A 7,335-nucleotide genomic window follows, 5' to 3' on the forward strand; every position below is an offset into this window, starting at 1 on the left:
ACGAGCCAACCCACTTCGATTGGGGCGGGCGCGCGTATGTGGAGCATGCGTTCACGGTAAAAGTGACACGACGACGTTACGTTACGTGCCCCGTTATGGCGCACGCTAGCCGGGATGCCGGTTTGTACTTCGTTTTATCCGCTAACCTAAGGCCAAGGTAGTGGGCACGTTACTTTCACCGATTATGTCGATCTCCCTCGCGACGCCGACGGTTTCTCGAAACTCCCCTCCGCCCCGTCTTCGTCGTTTCCATTCCTATCGTCGGTACGCCGTATTAGGCACGGATCCTGTTCTCGTTGATTTTATTATTAGAAAGAGTCCCGAGACTCCGGTCCGGTCGCTGTCCAAGGTTCGACAGTGATCTCAGAAATGACACTCGACATTTGATATAAATTTCATGCTAGGCAGATGTTTTTAAATAAAATTTGAATACCGAGTTGTAAATTTGGCCATTAAGAAACTTTGAGCGAATCTCGCCTGTTGCGCTCGTGAATTCCAGTTTGCTGAATTTAAAAACTTAAAAAATCAGTAATTGCCTCCTTCGTTCCTAAACAAGCAGATCTACTCATTCAGGAAGTATTTTTTCGGATGATTCTTATCTGGAGTCATTTTCCCATCTCTTTAGCGTAACCTTTGCAACGGAGTTTCTTGTTAGAGAATATGGAATTTTGAATATTTTTTATTACGGAATATGTGGACTAGCAAAATACTAATCTATTTCATACGCATCCTACTAATCTCCTCATTTCCATTATTTATGCGATATCGCAAATGGCACCGAGACTTTTCCAACATGAGCGTTCGAAACTTATAACAGGTATTTCCATTCAAAACAAATGTCTTGCCATTGATAATAGCGGCGTCGAGAGTTCACGCCGAATAAAAACTTTAATAAATTCACCCGCTAGCGTTATGTTTCCATACAATGTCTCGTTACGTCATATTTAGAAGTAAATTTATAGGTAAATTAATTAACTTTGTTCGCGTTTTAAGTGTGGAATATAACATCAGGTTTATAATTGCTCTCCTTACATAATTACATATAATGGCATATTTGTACGCATGACTAGTTTTTTTTACAAGGTGTTAAAAAAAGATGCATTGCTAGTAAAGTCGCACAGTGGTCAGTTTGCTTGAAACAATTTCCGTTCCAGCAGTATTTTTTAAAGATTATCTAGGATTATACCGCGACTACTTGATAACAGAAGCTCCGTGCACTGTAACAATTTATTTTTATCTCAAGTCAATGTGCAAAAAACCGAAGTTACTCCCTAAATATACTGATAAAAATACCGTCCGTTAAGATAGAAGTTATTTCTGGTCTCAAGATTAAAAATTATTATTAGTTTGCTCTACCTCACGTACATACAATGAAATTGAATGTTTCACTGTATTATTTACATCCGCAACAAATATTCTGTGTAATTATTTGTTGAAGAGGATTACTAACTTTGAGGATAAACTAATTTTTACTATCAAGTTAGATATATAGGTCATAACATGTTTTTCTGGTATATTGAACTATTGGAACATGTAGGAAAAGAACAATAATATCAAGCTTGAACATTACACTTCCATAATGATTTTACAACACCTTGTGTAAATATTTAAACGTTTTATCGAGGTAATTTAATCTTCTTCATTATCTTTTAATGATGTACCGCGCAAACGTTTACGTATTAAATTGTATGAAGGAATATCAGTTTTTTTTACAGTTTGCGGTGATAGAAAAAATTTTTTTCGCGGTGGAATATGTTTGAAACTATATAAATAAAAGCATATCGGGGAATTGTAAAACTTTTCTAAAATTTATATGCGTATACATATACATGTTCAGTATTTGTGTGTATATATGTACACATAATTTTATACATACTATTTTTATATACAATACACACAATTTCATTATTTACATAGACATTTATGTTAATGTGAATTAATATCGTGCTGTAATTGAAAATCTCAAGAATTCTTCCAGGAAGTAAGTAAAACTCGTTGGAGATATTAAACTTTTTTTTTATTCGCATTATATAAAGTAATATTGCGTAATATTATAAGTTATCTCGATAGTAGCTTTCTTCGGACTCAATTTAATGTAGAAACTGGCACAAAATTTCTATTTGCAATTAGGTTACGACACTTGTGAATTTGATGATATTACGTCAGTAATGTTTAGATGACTTGGCGAAAAATGCTACTTTCAGCATGCTAGTAAAGAGCTGTTATTCATCGCATATTACCCTCGATGATGATTGTAAAATTTTACGGTACGAAGGAACGAAATCGTGAAAAGAATGTAATAACATCGGCAGATGATGCTGCTATCATCGTGAGAAAATGAGTTAAGCAAATTCGCGTAGATAATGCAGCAAATTACTTTTATCGTATTTATTTAGATCTAAGTGAATTAACTCTATAATGCAAACTTAAATATAATAAAAATTTTTGAAATTTATTAAATAAATACAAATAAATATTTGTATGCTGCATTATTCATAAATTATTAAAGAAAATTAAGAATAGTAAGTAATTATCTGACTATTAAAGCTATTGGAATCTACCAATTTACATATTTTCAAAACAACAATTCCATTTGATAATCGAATAAATTTTGGATGGTGCGCTAAAGTAATATGTTGTCACTTACAATTTTCGAGCATCAATGTTGGCGCATCAGCGGTGCTCGATCGCGTAATCGGCATGCCCTAAGCACTGTTTAGAATTCAGCGCGCGCCATTAACCCACAAAGTGCCTTTCTACTACGAAAATAGAAGGGCACTCGCAGCTGTTAATGGCATGCCCTGAATGCATTATGGCCTACGACGGTTCTTACTTTTCCCATAATTAGGGAAATTTTTGCCGCTCGTTAGCATTCTTTGCCACTCGCTGCCAACAGTATAATTTTCAACGGCATGTTCCAATAACGTCCGACTTAAAATTAGGGAGTGGAATAGATAATCGCTGGATTCTTAAAAACGCCCAACTCTGGATTCTTAAAAATGCGAAATTCTTATTCTTCTGCTAGTCATTCTTTCTCCTTTCCTTAACCTTTTAATCCACATTTGTTATATGGGGCTAATAAGAAGAAACAAACTAAAGAATGTATATCAATATCTTAGCAATCAAACTTTTCTACTTGTACATACTATTAGATATCTAATAATTAATCTCATATCATATGAGAGTAAATCTCATTTCGATTACAAAATAAAGACGCCAGAATTCCTATCTTTGAAGAAGATTCGGTTGTCGATGAGCGCCGGGTTTTCCCCCGGAGCGCGTCGCCGTCGGTTTCTATTTTTACGAGCGATAACGAGGCCGTGATAAAAAAAATAAAGCGCTCGCACGGGGTTAGGTACGCGCGTACTCGGTACATACGTACGTGTATGCATTTCTCGGCGCGCATGTACGTATGTACGTACGAACGAGAGTGAATGAGCGTAAGCGAAGCGCTTCGCGCCGGCCTCGTAATGAAAGTGAAATCGAGGGCGCCGCGCCGGAGTGCCTGGTCGTTCGTTCGCTTCGTCGCGCTCTGCCCCGCTGACGATGCCGAGACTTCGCCGAGAAGTCACTCGGCTGACAGGAACAAACAGTTCGCACGTCGCGGTTACTGAGTAACCCGTATGTCTGCCGGAAGTAGGTTGGCGCTGATCTCGTTACTCGATTTCGCTCGGACGACCTCGCTTGAGAAAGGGAAAGGCACGCATATAGAGAACGTATCATCGTTTTTATGATCTCCTACGCGGTGAAATTGACCATTTTTGGCATTTTTATCATCGCTGGATCGTTCTCCGCGTAAGCTGCGTAATGTGAGAAATCTTCGTGGAAAAGACCTCGTCCATACAACTAGATGACATAACGTTACGAAGTTCATTTTTAATTTTAAAAATTAATCTATAATATAGGAAGATTTAAAACTACCGGCGATTCTTTCGCTTTGATCCATGATGTTTTTTTATCATTTTTAAGATAAAAATGTATATACATTTTTACAATGAATGGATTGAGTCATTTGATAATTTTATACTTTATGAGTAATTTGATAGTTTCAATTACTGTTAAAATATTAATTTTTCTTTGAGATTTATAAAAAAATTTTCATAAATATTTTCTGATTCTACAAGGAAGCATACTATTCATTCTCATTTGTAAAATTTATTATTCTGAAGAAGCAGAAATTCGGATAAATTTCTCAATATAATTTTTCAATAGTTGAAAATATTTTTATATAATTCTGGAAAAAAAAACAAGACAATCACGTTTCGTAGAATATTATAATAAAAAATGGTGCGCTAGCGTTGTGAGATTTTGTGCGTGGCATAGGAATGCCCACGATAACGTGAAAGAATTAACGCCAAAGTAGAAAGTACATGTGGAGCAAGATACAAGTCTTATTTTCGAGGAAGAAATTAGAGATCGAGCATGGCGATACCATCTAGAATTTCTAGGCCCTTAAAAAAAAAGAAAATCAAGCGAATGTCGAGCGAAGGAGATGAAGAGAAGGAAAGAGCGACCAAACGCCAGCCGTGGTAGGGAAGAGTGAAGGGCGGGGGTTTAACAAAGAGGGAGGGACTGCTTCTAGCGTTGGCTCAAACTTTCACTTTTTTCACCTCTTCGCCCCTCTCGCAGCGGTTCTTAAAAAGTGCCATGGCGGTACCAGGCTGCGATTGGCGGATTTTCGTCCGGTCTTCTCGTTCATTGGATCTCCCCCCTTATAGAGCGGATTCTCTCTCTGATCTCTCGCTCTTTTTCTCGCTCCTTTCCTTCGTTCCCTATTTCATGTCTCTCTTTCTAACACGTATGGTCCTCTTTGCTCGCTCGCCGAGAATCCTCTCTCCTTTTCTCGGTTTATCCCCTCCAGGACGGACGATCTCCCTCTCCAGCAACCCCTCCGATACTTCTGGGCACGGCAGGAGTCCTTATGTAACTGACACCATTCCGCTAGAGTAACCGGGACAAAACGCCGTACGGTATTATAGCGGATAAACAAAGGAAACAGGGGGCGAAAAGAGTGCCGCGAGAATCGAGTTAGATAACTTGATAACGCAGTTAGACATCTCGATATTTATCTGTAAGGACGCGTGTGCTTAGCAGGAAAATAAATCAATTGAGGGAAAAGACATGCAGCCTTAGATTGCTTTGTGCTCGAGTTACGTATGTTCAAAACACTGAAAACTTACCTTTACGGAAAAAACACTCGAGTTTTGAGTGTTAACGCTTGACTGTTACGAACAGCGTGAGTCATGAGAAAATATCGGTAGACGCCGGACAATCCAGATTAGTTATAAAATAAAAAGAAAGTCAATGAGTAAAATAATTTCGTAATTTATTTATTTAATAATTTGTTCAATTCCGCCTGTCGAAATTCTACTTTCTGATGCAAATCTACCCTTACGTAAGTGTTAACACTCAAAACTTGAGTGTTTTTCCGTAAGGGCAGATTTGCATCAGTCGAGCCCAGCTACCACAGTGCTCACACGTATACTTTATAACTCGACTCTGTCTTATTCGACGACGATGACTGACTTAGTATCACTCGAAAAGGACCCAAAAGAATAGGGTCGAAACGTTGCGTAATAAACTGATTAAATAACTAGCCAATTGGGTTGACTATAAGTTTCTGGTGACAATAAGCAAACTCTCCTCTCGATGGTCAAACAAATTTGAAGTTGATTATTCTTTTTGTTTAAAATAATTAATTTTTTGAGAAACTGCTTACCAACCCTGATGTTTTCTTAACGATGTTGGTTCGAGACAGAGAATTCAGTTTTCCGACGTTGCAATCGATCGTCGCGCTTTAATCACGTCCGCATTCCCGGTGGTGTTATCGCGTTAAAAATCAAGAGGGACCGGCGGACGAAACTGCAACGCGCAAAGCGCGGCAGCCTAATTGCGGCAATTAGCGGCGGGTCGCGCGAACGTTCGCGGACCGCGCTGTCTCCCGAGCGCGCGAATCTGGAACGGATTCGACGATCGCGACCGTTCCATTGTTGGCCGGCCGCTAAGAATTCCTTGCTTTTGCAATCTTCCCAGGCCCGATCTAGTTGCGCCCGCCAATCGGCGCCTCGTAGGAGACGACGCTCGACAAAAGTTCGCGCAACAATGAGCGACGTTGCAAATCCGGCGGAGGCAGCTTGCGAAACGGCGCCAGATATTTCTTATAATCCGCCCTGTTCTCCGCCGTGCGGAGAGTCGCATGGGAATTTCTATCATTTTCTTCATCTTCCGCGCTCTCTACCTCCGTTCGCGTTTCGCGTCGACGACGGCGGGCTTCGACTCCCCAATTGTACACTTTCAAAACGTCGGGCGTCACGTTCGGTAGACTTACGCTCGATTCACTGCAGGATATCCCGTTTCCATCCTTCTCGTCCGTTGATTCTCTCGACGAAATTGCAAACAACGCGTTCGATAAGGAATTCGAGGAACGAGAAATCAAATTTTCATTATCAATCGTTTGCAATCAGCATCGACGATCAGCGATCAACGATACGGGTCTTGGTTCGCGAAAAAATGTCCGCCACTCTTTTTTGTGATGTACACGATTGTTCTTCAGTACAGTCGTTCCTCTATAACTGCGTTTGTTTCTATTCCATTATGTGCTTCGTTGCCGTATCCGTTTTTCATTGTGCTAGGTAATGCATGATGAATATTTCAATCGGAAAGGTTAATGATAGTGCCGTTAATTGCGCATTGCTTGCAAATCTCGATCGCGTCTCACAAACGCCATATCCATCTTCGTCGCACATATATTGCTTTTTTTGGCACGGCGAAGATGAATATTCACGAGTAACTATATTGAGCAACTGGGCATTGACTTTGTTATAGTAATTTTATTATAAAACTGTACTGAATTATTTATACCGGGTAATGTTCACGTTTTCGCATTAAATTGTCGAATCGGCGACAACTTGCTGACAACGTCAACGTGACGATATATTTTTATTATAGTAACATTTATTATAATTGAGAGGGTAATATATTATTTATATTAACCCAGCATGAGACGCCACATAGATTTTATTGAACAAACTGAACAGATCTTATCATTTTATCAGACAATAGAAAGTACTCGCGCACTAGAGGAGCATAAGCTCGCGAAAACTCTATCATAGGATTGTATCTATAAGCCGTCCGTGCTAAAAACTTTATTATTGCAGAGCTACACGCGTTTGACGCACACCTTTTCAATCTAAGAAAGTATCTTGCCGATGCGACGTTGTTGAAAGGAAAAATAAACTCGCACGTACTATCGTGCGTATTACCGCGCATTTTCCTTTGTAATTAATTGTTATCGAAGGCATGTTACATTTGGCGCGTAACCAAGCGATTATGACG

At 39.3% G+C, this 7,335-nt stretch overlaps 1 long non-coding RNA gene across 1 annotated transcript; it reads right to left on the minus strand.

Moving 5' to 3' along the window:
- Nucleotides 1–1,923: 1,923 nt before the first annotated feature.
- Nucleotides 1,924–6,578, minus strand: LOC105568470. Its single transcript, XR_001009433.1, has 3 exons — nt 6,329–6,578; nt 5,181–5,222; nt 1,924–4,941 (listed from the first exon to the last, which is right to left on the minus strand). It is a non-coding gene; the product is annotated as an uncharacterized LOC105568470 (long non-coding RNA).
- Between the last annotated feature and the right edge of the window lie 757 nt (nt 6,579–7,335).

This window comes from Vollenhovia emeryi, unplaced genomic scaffold (assembly GCF_000949405.1).
Source record: "Vollenhovia emeryi isolate VEMERY1.0 unplaced genomic scaffold, V.emery_V1.0 DF939129.1, whole genome shotgun sequence".
Classification (NCBI taxonomy): Eukaryota; Metazoa; Arthropoda; class Insecta; order Hymenoptera; family Formicidae; genus Vollenhovia; species Vollenhovia emeryi.